This window comes from Talpa occidentalis, unplaced genomic scaffold (genome assembly GCF_014898055.3).
Source record: "Talpa occidentalis isolate TD23 unplaced genomic scaffold, MPIMG_talOcc4v2.1, whole genome shotgun sequence".
Taxonomy (NCBI): Eukaryota; Metazoa; Chordata; class Mammalia; order Eulipotyphla; family Talpidae; genus Talpa; species Talpa occidentalis.
Genome location: NW_026555331.1, coordinates 108,978,245 through 108,996,669, shown reverse-complemented (window position 1 = coordinate 108,996,669; position 18,425 = coordinate 108,978,245).

Genomic DNA, 18,425 nt, shown 5'->3' with positions numbered 1-18,425 from the left:
ATCCTGATACTGTCTTACAAAGAACTGATGTGGGAAACAGAGCAAGCTCAATGCAACCCACTGGCCATGGCCTGAAAGAGGGAGCTCACCCAAGTCCAGACTAGATGAGCTAAACTAAAGCCAAAATGCAGAGGTGTGCGCAACAGTAGGTGATTATCAAAGTCCCTGAGTTTGTGGAAGTGACTGGTACAGACTTATCTTCACTTTGATGGTTAAAGACCACTTACCCACCCATCACTCTCCTGATTTGGAATCCTTACAATACACCAGGTTCCTGCTGCCCGAAAGCATGGCCATGAATGATGCAGACGGAAACTCTGAAAGAGGAATTTAGCTTCCTTGCCTAATTTCAAGACAGCCCCTTTCTAAAAACCATCGGGGCTCATGTGCATAAATTCAACACTGAATCCCAACTATGGCCGCAATATCAAACCTTGAGAAATTTTTAAAAGGTGCACAAGACCTGCAAGGAAACAAACCTAAAATCTGATTAAAGGACATGAATAAATAGAAACACAATGTTCCTATGTGGGAAGAAGCCTCATTGTCAAGAAACAAGTTGTCCAGATTAAACCATGAATATCATGTATTTATACTTATAGCCCCAGTGGGGGTTTAGGGTGGAGCAAGTTTGGTAACATTATGAGAGAAAAGAAATGCTTGGGAGTAGCTGATAGACACTTTGCTGAGGTCAGGACACGCATGCAGAGCCTGAGGGTGAAGTGTCTTCTGGCCCAGAGGCTGCCATGGGTCTATGCCTTGAGGACGTCCACTTCTGCCTCCTTTCAAGGCATACCAAGAAGCTCTGTGTGGAGACTTGGTAAAAACTGATTATATAAACACACACACACACACACACACAAATAAAAGTATTTTTGTGTGTGTGAGTTCATTTAATTTTTTTCCATTCTTTGAGTTACTTCAAAAGTACAGGGGTTGGAACTTGTTCCTTGGCTGAGAGAGAGAGGAAAAAAACCAACCCTGTAGCTTCCGAATACAACCCCCTGCCTCTCGCCCCCCCCCCACCCCGATGGTGCAGAAGATATCAGCTGCTTGGTTGTGATTTAGACTCAACACACAATTGTCCAAGTCAGGAGTGGGTGAAAGAGGGAGAGGAAGGATTTCCAGTCTTGTAGCAAATCTGAGATGCACAGAGCTGAGGTTAGTTGATTTGGTCTTTAAGGAAAAGGTTTCACTGGCACTCAGAAGTCTTTTTCTTTTTAACCACAAAAGCTCTTAGTATCAAAGAAATCACATGCCAGTCATTATGACTCAACTGTGGATTTTCCTGACTGCCAGGCTGTTTCTTAAACAAGTGGCATTGACTACAGGCTTTTGAGCCAAGGCTTTGCCAAGGTAAGATTTTGTAAGAGAGTTCAAGCAAGCAGTAGGTTTACAATAGCCAGCAAATAAACCCCAACTCTGTCTGTGCACCAGGGCCCAAGGAAACCCACGGATCTGATGGGGATCTGCTCCCAGCAGAGTGTCGGGGCTGGTGATGGAGTTAGATATATGGATAACCAATGCAGGACTGAATGTAGAAAGGTAGTTTTTCTAGGGAAAGGGAGATACTCAAGGGAAGAAAGTCCTGGCCTGCAGAGTCTCTATTTCCTACCCATAGAAGGAGAATTAAGGTACTTTCTACTTGGTACATCTGTAGGGTTCAATAAGAAAAGTATGTAAAGCCTTTAACACTGAGTCTGGCACACAGCAGCCCTATGGGGAATTTTGTATCCAATGGATGTTGAAGATAATATTGTAAGTACTATGCTGCAGACATATTCAATAGGCAGTAGAGGTTGGGGATGGGGCTATTAATTGAGCCTAGCTGGGCTGGGCTTCTCACAGGAGGATATGTTTGAACTGGGCCTTCAAGAACAATAAGGAACCCATAGGACCCGTGGAGACAGGATAGGGAGGGGAGGCCACAGAGGCAGCCAGGTCCAGGATGTGGGGTGGCCTGTGTGCTGCAATGAGATCAGGGCTTGGCCATGTAGGCAGTGGGCAGCCTTGGACAGCTGGGAAACCAGAGAGATCCCCAGTCAGATTACATCTATTTGTTATATTACCTTTCCCTTCTCAAGTTGAAACCTTAAAAATTAGAGAAAAGCCATTGAGGAATGACTAAGAAGCAGGAGACCCCAGAAACCCTTCATCCATCACTCTGCAGCATAGACGTGATACTGTGAGGGACCTGATCTTCCCACCATACCCTGGCCGAGCCATGTCTGGTGGCTAGGCTGTTGCATTTTCCCAGAGCCCCTTCAGGTATAAGAAAATATTTTTCCACTGGGAGTCTACTAAATGTCATGTCTAATTTAATCCTAAATACATTTCCACTGAAAAAGGAATCAAGTGGGTAAACCTCCCCTATGTCCATGATTTCTTGTTTCTCTAGCCCTTCACCCACATCTCCGTTTGCTCTTTCTCTCTTTTTTTCTTTCTTTTTTTCTTTTTTTGCAAGGGAAGTAGAAGTGGACAGGGTAGGTGAGGCAGGGGCCTCTGCTACTTACTAATTTGTTTTCCATTCTTAGCCCCAGATTTCTTTCTCTCTAACTTGCACTAAGACCTATGGGATGGTGCTAAGAGGAGACTAACTTATTTATCTTGAAAGTAGAAATTACGACCAATTATCAAAATACCAATTACTTACCAGTAAGCACCTCTTGCCTCTGCTTAAACATTTTGGTTTCTCAGCTGCTCATTTCTGAGTCTCCCATCCCCTCCACTCTGTTTCTCTCCTTTTCTTCCTCTTGGGGAGACCCGAAATAGCTGCACTCAGAGGCAGGGGGAGGGAGGAGTCATAGCTAGAGAGAGGAGACCTGCCTTAGCATCTGCAGGCCACACATGCCCACATAGGGCCATGCTGCTCTGAGTGTCACATTCTGTATCTGTAAGTAAGGGAGTTAAAATGTTCTCACCAAGATCCCTCCCAGTCTCACTGGGATGATTTCAAGATTCCAAATCAAATTTACTTTTTGTTTCTGAATCATACTCAGTTTGATTTCAAACTACTTGTTGACATCAATTTGTATTGTGCGTGTTAGCAGAATGCTACTCACAGTGTGGTCATAGACCCGGCTGCTGTGCAAGCTGTTACTGGCCAGTGATGGGATAAACAGGCAAGTTAAGCATAAAGTTTATGCTTATAAAGTTTAAGCACAAACTTTCTGGTGACGTGACATGACCTTAACATCCAAGCGAGTGACCACGGGCATCGTTTGGTTGCTTGATGAATTGTCTGTGACGTGAACCGAGCCCTTGTGTTGTGTGGAACAGAACCACACATAAAGTAGAGTGGAAATAACAGAAACAAATACTCCAGCCAGGTGAGGAAGGTCAGCATCAACAATTATAACTACCTCATGGTGGTAGTTTGTACTCTCAAAATGATATGATGAGACGGGCACGTCTTTACCTCTTCCTCCTCAGAAGAGCCCATAATGTCAGTCTTATGATGAGGAAAACATCAGGTAAAATTCAATAGTGGAACATGCTACAAAATACTTGACCAATATTCCTCAAAACTGTCAAGGTCATCAAGTCTGAAAAACTGTCACAGCTAAGGAGACTTGACAATTACATGTCATGTGGTGTTCTGGAGGGGATAAAGGTCATTAGGTAACAACAAAGGACTAAATAACTATGCACTTCAGTTAATGTATTTTTCAAGAAAGAAAAGAAACAAATTGGTCCACACCACAGATAATCTAAGAAGAATTGCTCTACCATTCATTAATTTACTTAGTCCTCACAAAAATCCTAGCAAATAGGGGAGCAGGCCTTGTGGCTAGATTTTATGGGTTTCATGTGTGAGAATGTTAGTGACATTGGGTGAATTATGAAAGAATAAAGTTTGAATCTACTTCTTTCGACTCCTGTTCTCTTTCTTGTTTTTATCTATTTGCTTTTCTAAGTAGAAAGATATTTCTTGAAATATATCTGTATAAGCTATTCCTCTTCTTAAAAATATATTTGATGTATAACAATCAGCAAGTATGTGCAAGAATAAGGAAACAGATTTTTTAAAATAAAAAACACTAATAATTTCCCAATCTAGAGCAAAGAGCTTTTAACCTTTAGATGCCCTCCTCCTGCCTCCTCCTTCCCACTCATAGGCCTAAACTGTGAAGGGGGAAGGGTCGGGAGAAGAGGGAAGAGAGAGATTATGTAGGAAGGTGTTTTCAACTCAAGGAATTGGGAATTTCTCTGGGAAAGGGAGGCTGCTGAGTAGGAGTAGAAGAAGCTTAAGGGGATAGCAGAGCAGAGGGGAGCTTTGTCTAGACGAGAGCACCCATGATTGTACACAAATAGGAAGCTGCTAGTTGCGATAAAGGAGCCAAAAAATGCAAAGGAGAGAGGGCTTGATGGTGGGGCAGGGAGCTGGCAGAGGTGAGAGGGATAGGTCAAGAGCTACGGAAGAGTCCAGCACTGGAACAAAGAAAAGACTGGACTCCTCGGACTCCAAATGAAACAAATAAGAGTGAAAATACCATGATTACTCAGATACAAAGGACACAACTTGGGTCAAATGACCTTTTTATCAAAGTAGGAAAGTAGTCAGAGTTTTAGGAAGATTTCAGTTTGACACATGTGCTGTAAGGATTAAGCCAGAGAATCCACAAAAAATTAACTAGGAGTAGTTTCCAGCACAACAGAGACCACAGACATGTCATTTCTCAGTTGTGCTGATAAATACATTTGAACAAATGGTGTGGACTCAACAACCGGTGCATCTTGGATTTTCTGAAGTGAAATCTTCAAGGAAGGCCTGCATTCACAATTGACTCTCCCAGAACTGGCAGCAGTTGCTTCACCTGCAAAGGATTGAATTCGACATCCTTCACACAATGAAGGATGGAGCCACACTGGTCCCCATCATCAGCCAGCAAAGAGACAAGTCTACTGCCTCAAGAATTTCTTATGAGGAAGAAAGGCATAATTTTATTAGAGAGAGAGAGGAATCCACCCATGTGAGAACAGGATAGTTTCAGATTCTTACAGATGCGTCCTGAGAAGCTGGGCGGGAGAAACTTCTGACAGCCTGGCTGACACTGCTAGCTGTCTCCCCTTCCTCCTTAGAAACAAGTCGAGTGCTGGGGACAGTGACACACCCAGCTAAAATACTGTATTTCCAAGTCTCCTTTGCAGATGGAATGGTGTGCAACATTTTTCAAGCAGTGAAGGGTGAAGTTGTTCGATGAAATTTGCAGAAAAGCTTCTTTAAATGTGGTAATGGGGCAGAAGGAGCACAGACTCAAACTGTCCCCTACTGTTTCACCTTCTGTCTGCCTTCTTCATCCTCCCAAGAGCACGGTGCAAATGCAAGAGGAAAGCAACCACTGGTCTGCATCAGAAAAACCCAGAGCTAACTGGGAACCTGCATCCTGACGTCCTTGAGCTGCTGTTCCAAGATCAGCAGCTATTTGCCGCCAGACTGCTCATTATCTAAGAAAAATAGAACCAGTAATTTGTTTAAGGCTCTGCCTTGGGGGGGCTTTGTTTCTCCCAACTGAATATAATCTCTAATCCATGCAATAGACAACATTTCAATCATTAATTTAGAAATAGCATGCCAGATATTTGCTGTACTAGAGTTTCACATAGCAAATACCCCTCGAAAGAACTGGGCCATCCTTTGTGGGCTTGGAAATCCTATTGTAGAACACAGTGTTTTGTTTGGGGGTATCTGTCTTTGCTGTAAAGCGAGCTGACCTACATGCACAGCATATGATAAGCATGAAGCAGCCCAACTGGTTTTATTAGTTTTCCTTGGGCTTTGGTCTAAAAAGGTTTCTTGCTGAGTTGATTTCACCCCCGATAACTTCCTTCACACTCCGCTTCCTAATCGAAAAAGGCCCACATCAGGGGTAGAGAAACAGAGACCAATCCTTTCCCACCCCTCTCCTGGGACTCCTTAGCTCTTTACTATACCGCTGTGCTGGCTTAGCAAAAGCAATTTGATGTCCAGAATTTCCTGGCAGACTTCCACGAGTCTGTCTGCCTCATCAGAAAACTCCAATCAGTAGGTCTGTGGGTTAAAGGGAGTCTGAGCTCACTGGTGGTGTTGCCACACTTTGTTCTCCTTCTGATATGTTCTGTATTCACAATGGCGTTTTTCTTTTCTTAGTCCTGGAAGCTGACATGATTTGGGAAAGTGAAATGTGCTTCCTAAAATTCAGGCCCATACTCCCTCAGGTAAAACTCTCCAAGTCTGTAACGTGAAGGTAAATCTCCTCGGAGGAGGGCTTTTTTTTTTTATTGAATTCCAAGAACTACCAACCCCACAGCTTTGATTTTGAACTCCTTGTTAGCTGAAATGTAACTTTTTTAAACTAAACCAAATGGGAAAGGCCAACACATAAACTGATAAATGCAAAGTCGTTCTGATTAAAATGAAGGGAGTAGGCAGGGAAGAGGTAACTGAGTATTAACTTCTAAGGACTCTCCAAGGAACCCTGGGGTTCCAAGAACAAGGTCTAAAACCATTTTCCAGTAAGTCTAGAGTAATAAGATGTCTCATCATTGTATTTAAAGTAAAAGGAAGCTAAAAACAAACAAACAAAAAGAACGAATTCAGGACATGGGGGACTCACGATGATTCTATTTTAAACCTTCCCTCCATTTTTAAATTATAATGATGATTTTAAAGTCCCTTGCATTATGTTTCCATTGGTTTTCAATGTGCTTGAAAATCTTGTTGATTTGCCAGACTGAAATGCACTTGAATCCACTGAGGACTATGATGGCTCCCGAGCATTTCTAAGTGGCAAAGTAATGAGCCTGCTCTCTGGGCAAATGACCACATTACACGACTCTCAAGCAGTGATTCAGAATCAGGAAATGGATTCGAGGACATATTTATTGTGTGTGAGCCTTGGGCATAACCAGGAGGTGTTCCCTCACCCACAATGCCAAATTGACTGTCTTTTCTGTATTCTCCGGTTTGGCTTTGCTTTTCATCAATACCTGCATAATTCTTAACATACGATAAGCATTCAGAAGCAGACACCCCTAAAAAGATGAAATCCAACAGAAACTTAGTTTCTTTCTCAACAAAATGGGATGACAGCCACCCATATATCCTAAAGTGTCCCTGGGGGCCAGATGAAATAAGGTCATTCGACAGCACTTAGCATAGTGCTCAACTCAACCTGGACATCAAAGTTAAGATGTTGTTTTCCTTTTGTCCCACCTTCTTCTTTCTAGGCATCCAGAGCAGCAGAAGAGGATATGGGCAAAAGAGCTCTGAATAACTCCAAAAACCTGAGTGGGTGAGAGACCACTGCTTGCTTCTCTGTGGATTGAGACTAAGGCTTCTGAGCCTGCACATGAAAACTGCTTCATCTTCACACTCTCCAGCACTTGCTCATTCTCTCTTTGGCTCATGTGTCTGTGATTCACTTGTCAGAACTGTGAGAGGGACCTGCAACTCTTACAGGGAGGCCTGGTCACCCAGCTCTGACAAAACAGGGTTCCATTTCATTCTGGAAGAGCTGGCTCAATAGCAGAGTTGAATGTTAGAGTGAGGAAAATAGTTTCCAACTCCTGCTCTGATTGGGACCCATTTTGACAGACATAGTCTGAGACCTCAACAGGCATCCAAAGTGTGACAAAAAAAACATTTCCACTCAGCACTCATCTTGCCCTCCTGCCACAAAGCTATCTTTAAATTACTCCACTGGTGAGAAGCTATATTGCCTTCAGATTTCAATTTTTAAAGCTCTGTGTGTGTGTGACTATAAAATAAGATCTCACTTAACATCATCAGTATGTTCTTGGAAACTTCAAATTTAAGCAAAGTGGCATAAGAGTAGGTTTTTAAAAAAAACTTCTTCCAGGATTGTATTATTTCCTCATTGTTATAATGAATGAAATGGTTTTCTCTGAGGGCATGCCCTACACGCTTACACCAAGATTTTGGTAGTGTTTGGTGGGTAGAAAAAAAATCAAATTTTTGTCTGCTCTCAAATTCCATCTTGCCTTTTAACATTTCGAATAAAGTTCCTCCTCTGACTCGTGCCAAAAACTGGAAGCAGTAGTGGGAAGAGAACTAATAGTCTTGATCTTCTCTTTTAAGCAAGACTCAGTGCTAGATGCTTGCTACTTTAATCCATGGATAGCCCTTAAGGGCAAGTATCATTATTGTCATTTTAAGGTTAAGACATGGAGGTCAAACACTGCAGTTTACCATTTGAAATAGGCTCTTGGAGTTGCAACTGTGTTTTGTCCACTGGTATACCCTGACCACAGCTGGTGACAGGGCATGGGGACTCACTCAGGTTCAGATGAATGTGGGTCCAAGGATGATGACTAACTCGGAAACTCAGGCCAAACTTATGGTGGCGGTAAGTGTGTCCATGCTGAAGACAGAGAGGGTCTGGAGAAAGGTCCTCATGGGGTTGGTGTGGGAATTGTCTGGATTTCCTCACTGTTAGGTTACAAAATTACGAAGTGAAAATGGGCTTTGGGGTAGGAAAGAAATACCTGGGCTTGAATTCTTGCTCTGCCTTTTACAAACTGTCACTTTTGTCATCTTATAGGATCTCTTAAAGCCTTCATTTTCCATCTGAAACCAATGGAGATAACAATATTTATCTCACATGGTTATGAGTATGAAAGGAAAGAACGTGTGTGAGGTTTTTAGCCTAGATCTTGGCATATAATGAATGCCCCCATAAATGTTTGTTTCTTCCTTCCCTCGCCTTCCCCCCAAAACATTCACATACTCTCTTTATAAGGTGGCAGGATTTTTATTAAGTATCACTACAATATCCAATGTTCACAATCTCAATGTCTTTATGAAACAGAAGAGTATCTAGAAATGATGATTTTTTTTAAAAAGCCGGAATAATGAAACAAGAATATGATACAGTGGAATAACTGTCTTCATTTCACGTTTTCCCCCGTAATTGAAACCATTTTCAAGTTTTATTTAGTACAAAATTAATTTCACATTTTCATCAAGGAACTCATGTGGATCCCGGGTGATTCAGATTTTCCGATACAGAAATTCATAGCATTCATTACTGGTATTTTTCAAGACAAAAGAGTTTATGCCAGAGGAGACCATTTCAGTCCTGCTGCATGAGCAAAATAAAAAACCTTTTGCATGACACTTCCAAATTCAGGTTTAGCATTAATGTTTCATTTGAGAGCTGACTTTAAAAAAGAAAAAAAAATCTACATTTATTAGACAGCCCTAAATTTCTAGTTTACAAAGGAAAAAAAACACAGCTTCATTTACCTTAGAAATGAACTGACTTTCTCCAGATAAAAAACCCAGAAATGACACTGAGCTTGTTTGTCAGGGAGAAATACACATTATGTCAACATGTGTGGGTAAAGTTCTGGCCACAGAAATCGGGAAAGTTGGCATCCTGCACTTCCCCTCTGGCACAGGCTACATGGAGTGACCCCAGCGCATTGCTGGGAAGTTTGACAGATAGCACAGGGCGTCAGAGGTAAGACCCCTCTGGGCAGAAGCAAAGGCTGTGCTTTGGGACATTGAATCTACATATTTTAGGGAGCATTCCTGTTTTTGTTTCCAAAACATCACCTAGGGTCAGCAAAACCGGCCAAACTGCGCAGGCAACCAGCACAGGGTCAGGGAAAGGTGAGTGGGTGCATTCCACACACCCTTGTGTGCACGCTACTTAGTGCAATCCCTCTGTTTTGACCCTGGGACTCCCCACCTGCCTCTCTCTAGTGCTGGGCTCATGCCATCCTCCTGCACAGACCCAGGTCCTGGGAGCACCATTCAGCAGTCTCCAAAGGACAGTGAATCCTCTGGTCCCCAGCACTCGAGAGACCTGACATTTGTTGCAATGTTTCATGCAATTCAGTTCATGGTCTCTTCTTTTTTTTCAATTAAGGTAACATTCATTCATCATAAACTTTGCCATTTTAGCCATTGTAAAGTGTACAGATCAGGGGCTTTTAGTAAACTGATGATGCTGTGTAACCATCACCACAATTCAAAATCCAAAACATTTTCATGACCCCTAAAAGCAGCCCCTTCCCCATGAAACAGTCACTCCACACTCCTGCTGCTAGCAGGCCTAGCTGCTACCCTAACCTGCTTCTATCTTTAAGGAACTGCCTCTATCCAGACAAGTGGACTTCCCTAAGCAGCACCTTGGCCAAAACCATGGAAATGATCCAACTGATCTATTTTCAAAGGTATCAATGTGTCTTCAAATGGTCAATTGCCTTCAGAACAGACAGTGTATTTTGTTTGATTATCTCATTCCTAAAATCTTTGTGTCACAGTGCCATGAATCTGGACTCTTGATCACTCAGGCATGTGTTCATGGAGCGCTCCATCTCTCTAAGTGTGTCCCCAAGTATGCACAAACATATTACTGCACATCTATGTTGTTTCCTTCCCAGTCTCTGTAGGAAAAGGCCTTGTCACTGTCAAGTGAAAGGAAGCATGAGGCTGATTTCCAGGGAGAAAGAAGGGCTCTTCATCACAGCCCAGCAAGTGGGAAAAACAGCATCACTTGGTTTTGGCCAAGTCACCCTGGCCCCTGGGCCCCACAGAATCTGTTCTCCTCTGATCTACCATCTTGCTTACAGAAGTTCAGGAGGGGCTTGGCATACACTGATCTGTCCGAGGTTTCCTGGCAACACTTGGGGAGCACAATACGGTTTTGTAGAATTATATTCAAAGGTCAACTCTACTTGTTAAGATTCTTAAGGTGTCTGTTTCATTTAACTCAAGTATTATGTTTGTACATGTGTGTTGTTTAAGGAAGAACAGGATCTCCTGAGAGAACAATCCATGTAAATTAGAAACACGTGGGTCAGCTCCACAGCAATGTTATTATATCTCATGTTTATAAGAGTTTTATGCACAGACAAGACCAGCGTATGAATTTATGATTCTCTGGTGCGCAGGTTAGTTGGTCCCACCCAATCTTGGTACAGTGGTTCAGATGCAAAAATACTCCACAGCTGCTTCTGCAGCTACAGATAATGAAGAAGAATATATTGCAACTTAAAGAGCTAGAATTTAGCTAAATAATCACTACACTTATGAAATATTTCAATGTAACATCAGATTTGATAACAAATATGGGAAGAGATACAAGGTCTGTGTCAACCACACTACTTCAAGCAGCCTTGCTGTAACTGTGATTACACTGCCCTGTTAGGGGCCAAAATCCTATTAAATGTGAGACAGATTTAGAGACAAGCCTAATACTATTCCTAGGATTTTCTGGATTTAAAATTAAACATTTAAAATGATGTTTCATATGGTGTTTCCAATTACTTTCTTCCCTAAGCCGTCAAAAATTGTCAGATCACATATGTCAATATAATGAAAGAGGGAAGGTGGACCAAGAAGAAAAGGAAAAGTACATTTGTTGACTGTCTTGTCTTCTCTAGTAGGCTTTAATCTATTTGATCTTGTTACTTCTTATGAAGACCTTGTGAGGCAGGTAAATATAGTTACCTCCATTCTGCGCAGCACAAAACTAAGATTCAGAAAGACTGAGTTACCTGTCTGAGCACACACAGTGAAACTAAGCACTGGAACACAAATTTGAAGTGAGGCTGCCGTTACCTAAGGAATCACATAACACAATCTGTTGGTGTTAAACAAGAAGCTCCCAAATTTCGCTGGAAGAGCTCCTGGGAAGAGTTGGGCCACACTGCTCCTATTGCAAACCCTGTCATTGTCTTGGTAACATTATGGGAAAGCCAATCATTCTTTGGGCTTTACTACTCCCACTGGTGCAATGGGAATAACACTGCTGCCTCCTGTCTCTCAGAGATATTGTGAACATCAAATAAGGAAATGCAGGCAAAGAACTAGGTGGGGACTTTGCCAAAGTAAATTGTGTGCACAGTGGTGACCTATAGATCTCTCCAGAGTGGTATGCACAAAACAATCCATGGTTGTAGGAAGAAATTAATTATTTAACCTTTTCCTATTTCATTTTAGCTTCAAAAAAGAAAAAAGTAGATGTAGTGATAGTATATGCACATCATTTTTTCAATAAGGTCACAGATATTAGAAGTGGATTCCAAAATTTGTTTACTGATCAAGTGTATGATCAGAAAAGTTTGAAGACAACTAATCTATACAATAAACAACAGATAATTCAAAAATTTGGTATTATTGTGGGTATATGGGAGGCTCTCTATATATGTGGATTTATTGGTAGTTATAGGCACATAATGAAACTACCAAATTAGTAGCTCAGAGCTCTACTAATTAATTATAAAATATTTGTTTTTAATGCTCAAGCATCTCAGCATGATGGAAAGACCATAAAAGTCATTTTTTTTTTCTTTTTTTCTTTCAATAAAATTCAATGGTAGTTCAGTAGAATTGGGCCATACATGATCTTAGTTCAAATACACTGTCATCACTGGCATAAGTAAGACAAACTGCTATTTCATGCATTCATTTATTCATGCAGTTGCAATTCCAAGAATACCAATGAACCCACCATCATACTTAAGACCTTGAACTATATTCATGCTAGTATCTCCTGCCTCCCATACAGAAGTAATCAGTATCAAGAATTTTATGATTATCATTTCTTTGCTGTTTTACAATGTTTGAGCACATATAGATGAATGTTTAAATAAAACATTGTTTAGCTTTGCTTGTTTTTAAATTTTATCAGAAATTTTTGGGATTGTTTTTATTTTACTTTAGATTGACTCAAATCCATATTGCCGTGGGCGACTGTAAGTCACTCCATGTTACTGCTGTGTAGTATTCCATTGTGTGATTATACTGTAAGTTATTCATCCATTTCTTTGCAGATGTGCATTTGGATTATTTCCAGTTTTTTGCTACTAAGAACAATAGCACTTTGAGCATTCTTCTATGTTCTGTTGCTCATAGGTAGGACTTTCCTTTGGAAATATACCAAGAAATAGATATTTGGATTGCAAAGGCATGTGAAAATTCAACATAACAGAATAAAACCAAATTATTTTCTAAAGTAGTTGTTGTACCAGTGGGTCACTTTATTAACCAATTTATACTGTTCCTTCATGTGGGAAACCTGTAAATATTAAAGAGAGAGAGAGAGCGCGGCCCAACAATGCCCTTACCAGGAAACAGTACTTCAAATTGAAATAGTACTTCAAACTCTTTCTCCTAGTTACTTAAAAGTCATGCTCTATACAGACCTCCTTTCCTATCACTAAGATGAGGGAGCAGGATTGGGGGAACTCTACCTCTCTCTGATATGTTGTGTGGACCACTAGCCTCACACTGCAGGCTCCAGGGCCTGACCTTCATAGTGGGATGTGCTTTCTTAACATCCTGGCACTTATTTTCTAATCCTGAAGCACACACTCTTTGGAATTCTTTCAGAACTGGATCACAGCTGGCACATTCTTAGCACTATAAAATAGATGAAATTACAACGGGAAGGGAAGAAAACTAATGATGAAATTGTACTTAGAACGAAATTGGAGCTATTTGCCAAGGTCATGTGTGACCCATTCTTGTTGACCTTTCTGCCTCACCCCTCCCTAATGTTCACCTCTTTGCTTTCCAGGCCACAACCGCTGGTCTTGCTCAGCTCCTGGAACACTCCACGCTATTTCCTGCTATTCCTTCTGCTTAGAATGGGTTACTCCCCACTCTTTTCATGGCTGGCTCTTTCTCATGCTTTAACTCTCTGCTCACAGTCTGCTCAGAAAGGCATTCCCTCTCCTACCTTAAGTGAAGTACTTTCACACTCACCCAAGTGTTCTCAGTTTCAGTCTTTACAGACTTTGTAACATTTGAGTAAAATTATAGTGATTATATATATTTATCTGTTTACTTTCATTTTGCGCCTGTTTCCTCTGCTAAAATGTTAACTCCATGAGGATAGTAACCATCTGTCTTAATTACTTGTGTATTCCCAGGGCCTCTAGCACAGAACCAGATGTAGGCTGAATGAATAGATATTTGAGTGTCCACTGGGCATCAAGTTCTGTGTAAGTCACTCTACACATGTAGCTATTTTAATATTCTCAGCAACTGTGGGGCATAGCTCTTATTAGCCCCATTTAGAAGATGAGAACATTCATCTCCAAATGCCCACATCTAGGGGTGATAGTACTGGGATTTGAATATTGATCTGACTCCAATGCCCATGAACTTTCCTTTGAGCCAGAAAGATGTAAGAAATGATACATAAGGAATCCTACTGATGAAGGACAGCCTTTTTAAATTGTCAACCTAAAGTTTCCTTGGGAATTTCTCATTTTCTATGCTAACTCTGGAGCTACTGGCTTTGCTGTAGTACACAACACACTGATGGAAAATGTCACCTGTCTTCTTTATCTGTTAAACAAGCATTTAAGAATAACTCTTTGGCCAAACTCATGTTATTTTTCTCTCATCTATCACACTACAGTATTACTTATCAATGGAAAAGCATGTTTCCAAAATATCACAGCAGGACTTTAAAAGTTAAGTAGAACCGTAAATCATTCTTCTAAAAGCAAAAAAGCTGACCTCTTCTTTCACACTGAGATATTTAATCTGTAAATTATTTAGCCTGCACCATTTCTTCTCCCCAAAGCCTAAATAGTAAAGCAGTAATTTTCATTTCCTTTTGTAGTTCCCTAAATGATTAGAACGTAACGCTCTTCAATGAGCCACATTTATATTTTTGTAAATAGATTAAAAGAAGTTTCCTTTACTCACCAGATGTACTATGCTCTCACTCAAGAGATCTACATGCTGAAGAAAAAAATTATTGGATTATAAATAACTTCTGAATTTCCAGTAATAATGATAAAGTTGCTCCTCCATGTTTCATCAGTTTGGAAGCATGCCCATCTCTGCCATCCACAAGCATCATTTCTCTCAAGGCTTCACTAAAGATTGTGTCCCCCAGGAGTGTTCCTATCCACTAGTCACTGCCCAATCCCATTTTCAACACTGACACATTATTAATTTCAGGCCTAAATATTTTATTATAGATAGAAGTGTAGTGAACAAGCTCTCAGAGAGGATGTGAAGGTGTGAATTTGTGAATATTTTGTTAGTTGATCCAAAAATTTGCTGCATGAATAAATATCTAGTCTTGTCATAGTGAGATGGCAAGCATGTCAAGGGAGGGACAAATCCTTCGAATTCCTTTGTGTCCCACACATGCTTATGAAACACACTCATTCATCCTTCTATCTCTCAATATGTTCAGCAGATTTCTCGAGAGCAACTTTAAAGCTACAAGTAACTTCAGTTTAATCAAAATGAAGAGATGCTGACTCAATATGCATAGGGAAAAATATAAGAGAATTATTGACGGTGATCAACAATTAACTGAGGCGATAGACTTCTTCACCGGGGTTTTTATATGCTCACTAAGAACACTTGTTGTTTTTACATGAGGAAGAAGCTATTTTAAACAAAATCTAATCATTAAATTGAAATAATAAAATCACACAGAAAAAAGAGGGAGATAGAAGCATAGTAAACAAGCTCTCAGATAGAATGTGAAGGTTTGAATTGGTATTGGGACTTTGCTCCAGGGTGATCTTTTCAAGACTTGATGCCCTTGTCCATAAATTGAAGATGAAAACATTTCCTTCATAGAGTTGTTCTAAGGATTATATGAGATAATGTGACGGAAAAAGTTTTACAAGACTCTAAAAGACATTAAGTAATGAAAGGTATTATTACTTATGTTGTGAATTGGGTCAAATTTCAACTGGCCAGTGCTGGAAGTCAGGCCTGCTGCGGACACCACTGAGCATATTATGGGATTAAAAGATTCAAGGCCAATTATCCACAATAGTGGTTTAAATTTTTGGTCATTCCTAGCCCATGGATGTCCCAATTTGCTCCAGATGAGTGAATGCGAAAAAAATCTTGCCAAATCATATGCCCTGCTTACTTGCAATTAAGACCCAGGCATTGGGGACAACAGAGAGAATGAGTTGCTAAATCCCTTGGGCTCATGTTTCTTTCATCTTCTTCTGGACTAGGATAAAATTACAAAGGTCTATTTTTGATTGTATCCTCACAAGTCAAGCAAACTATAGGAGACAAGGTGATTTATTTTTCTTATTCATAAGTAAGGGGAAAAGTGGAGTGCTGTCCATATCTAAGAAGAGATGATAGAAACTTAGGTTTAGGGGAAAACAAATTGCATCTTTATCCTGATCAATTCTCAACTTACTAATAACTTGTATCATCTCTCTCCTAAAACCCCCTTGATAGTTTTGGAATTTATTGCACTGCCTATAAAGCTCTAAGCTCTGCATGTCATCTTCTTAACAATTGAAACACACCCTTCACAGCACATTCTGATATATTCTTTTCCCTCATTCTAAATTTCTTTGCATCAAGGGAAAGAAGAAGTGGTTTGCTAAAATTACTTGACAAAGATCAGCCAAAGTGAAAACTGGCTTGAGGACTGCCAAGCAGATCACTAAGCTTTAGGCACCTCTACCTCCTCTGAACCTCAACCCTTCAAGTTTGTGTGTGTTGAGTTCTCTCTCTCTCTCTCTCTCTCTCTCTCTCTCTCTCTCTCTCTCTCTTCCCCCCACCCCTCACTCCACTGTTGTTGGAGTCAGATTACCCTGGGTTCAAAGCCTGACTCCCCTACTCCCCTTCATACAAGGTTTATGGACTTGGGTAAGTTAATTGACTTTTTGAAACCCCAGTCTTTTCAAGTAAGTAAGAATATATCACTTGCAAACTGTTATGGAGGTTAAATGAGATGACTATGAAGCATCAAACATAATGCCTGGCACATAATCAGGCTCAATAAATACTAGTTTCTATCTCTCCCTCCTTGACCCACTTAGTGCTAGCCTGAGCACAGCATATGTCTTGATTGTTCATTCATCACAAATTCCTGGACCTCTGGCACATTAGATGTTCCAAGCATTCAGAGGTAATAAATTGGAGGAAACCCCCAGGGTTGTGGGAAGCCTGGCTTCCCAGTCCTGTCAACAGACCACCTACTGCTGCCTGAAGCAGCCACCCCGGGAGGAGAGCAGCTGCCACACAATGGGGCAGGGAACATGCTTCCATCTGCACCTCCACCCTCCTGTCTCCACACACTGAGAGCAGCCACTGTCCCCCAGGAGATGCCAGGGAGGGGCCTCAGTGTTTCAGATGACAGATCAGCCTATACTCTCTGACCCAAATCGGGCCTGACCCCGAATCAGCTCACCCCTCCTATGTCACCAGCAAATGATTTTAATACTCTCCCAGGAGACCGAAAGGAACGCTTGGAACAGTAACACTGTGATCTGGCCCAGCTCTGCAGCGAGCCTGCGTAAGGCTGTGGGCTTCGCATGTTCCACTAATATTTCACCAACCTGTCAGCCTCAGCCTGTCCGTGGGAGCCAGACTGCACATTCAGCACTCTCAGGTCCCCAGACAGTAGGGGGAGGGAGAGGCGAGGAGGGGGCAGGAGAAAAGTCCAAAGGGAAGAAGAAAGGAAATAACACTTAGGACCTAACACAGTGGTTCTCAGAGTGTGGCCCCCATAACAGCAGCAGCTGCAGCAACCAGGAGCTTTCAGAAACACAAATTCTCAGGTCGAGCCTGGCCCTGCTGAATCAAAACCTCTGTGGTGGGGCCACTGATCTGTACTTTCAAAAGTTCTCAGGTGAATCTGAGGCATGCTATAGTTTAAGAAACACTGACCCAGCTAAATGATGTTTAGGTAGACAAAAAGCATAAATTCCAAGAGAAAAGCAACACTCCAGGGAAATACAATAATGATAAAGGAGAAAACATCTGAGTTTGTATCAAAGGGCCCTAGTTTTAATTCCAACTCCAATGATTGCTGTGTGATCTTGGGCAAGTTGTTTAGATTTTCAGGGCCTCAGTTTCCCTGTGTGTAAAATGGACTAAATCAGAATGCCCCTGCAGATTTTTGGGGTGATACACACTCCATGGTGACCAAGCATTTATAAACCTATTGTTTTCTCCATCATACCACACAGCTCCCCCCATATACCTTCAGAGCAAGCTTTCTTTGATATTGGCACAATTAACATTTGAGGCCAGACAATTCTTGGTTGTGGGGACTATCCTATGCATTGCTGCATATTTAACATCATCCCTAGCCTCTACCTATCAAACCCCAGTTGGGATAATCAAAAATGTCTCCAGACATTGCCAAATGTCCCCTGCAGTGTCAGCAGGGTGAGAAGCACAGCATTAGAGCATTGGGAGGTTGCAGAAGTGAAAAGCAAGAGCATCATATTCAGTTAGGCCTACGATACAGTTTATCTACCAACTAGATACTGCCTCAGACCTGTCTGCTGACCTGTCTGAGTTCTGGTTTCCTCCCCTGCAGAACAAGGATTAGACTTTCTATTTCACAGGACTCACAGGAATAGGGTAAAATTGAAGTTTTACATATAAGAAGGTCAACAAATCTGTAATTCACAGTGAAAGTCTGAATTTCTCTGCTTTTGTTTTGGCTAAG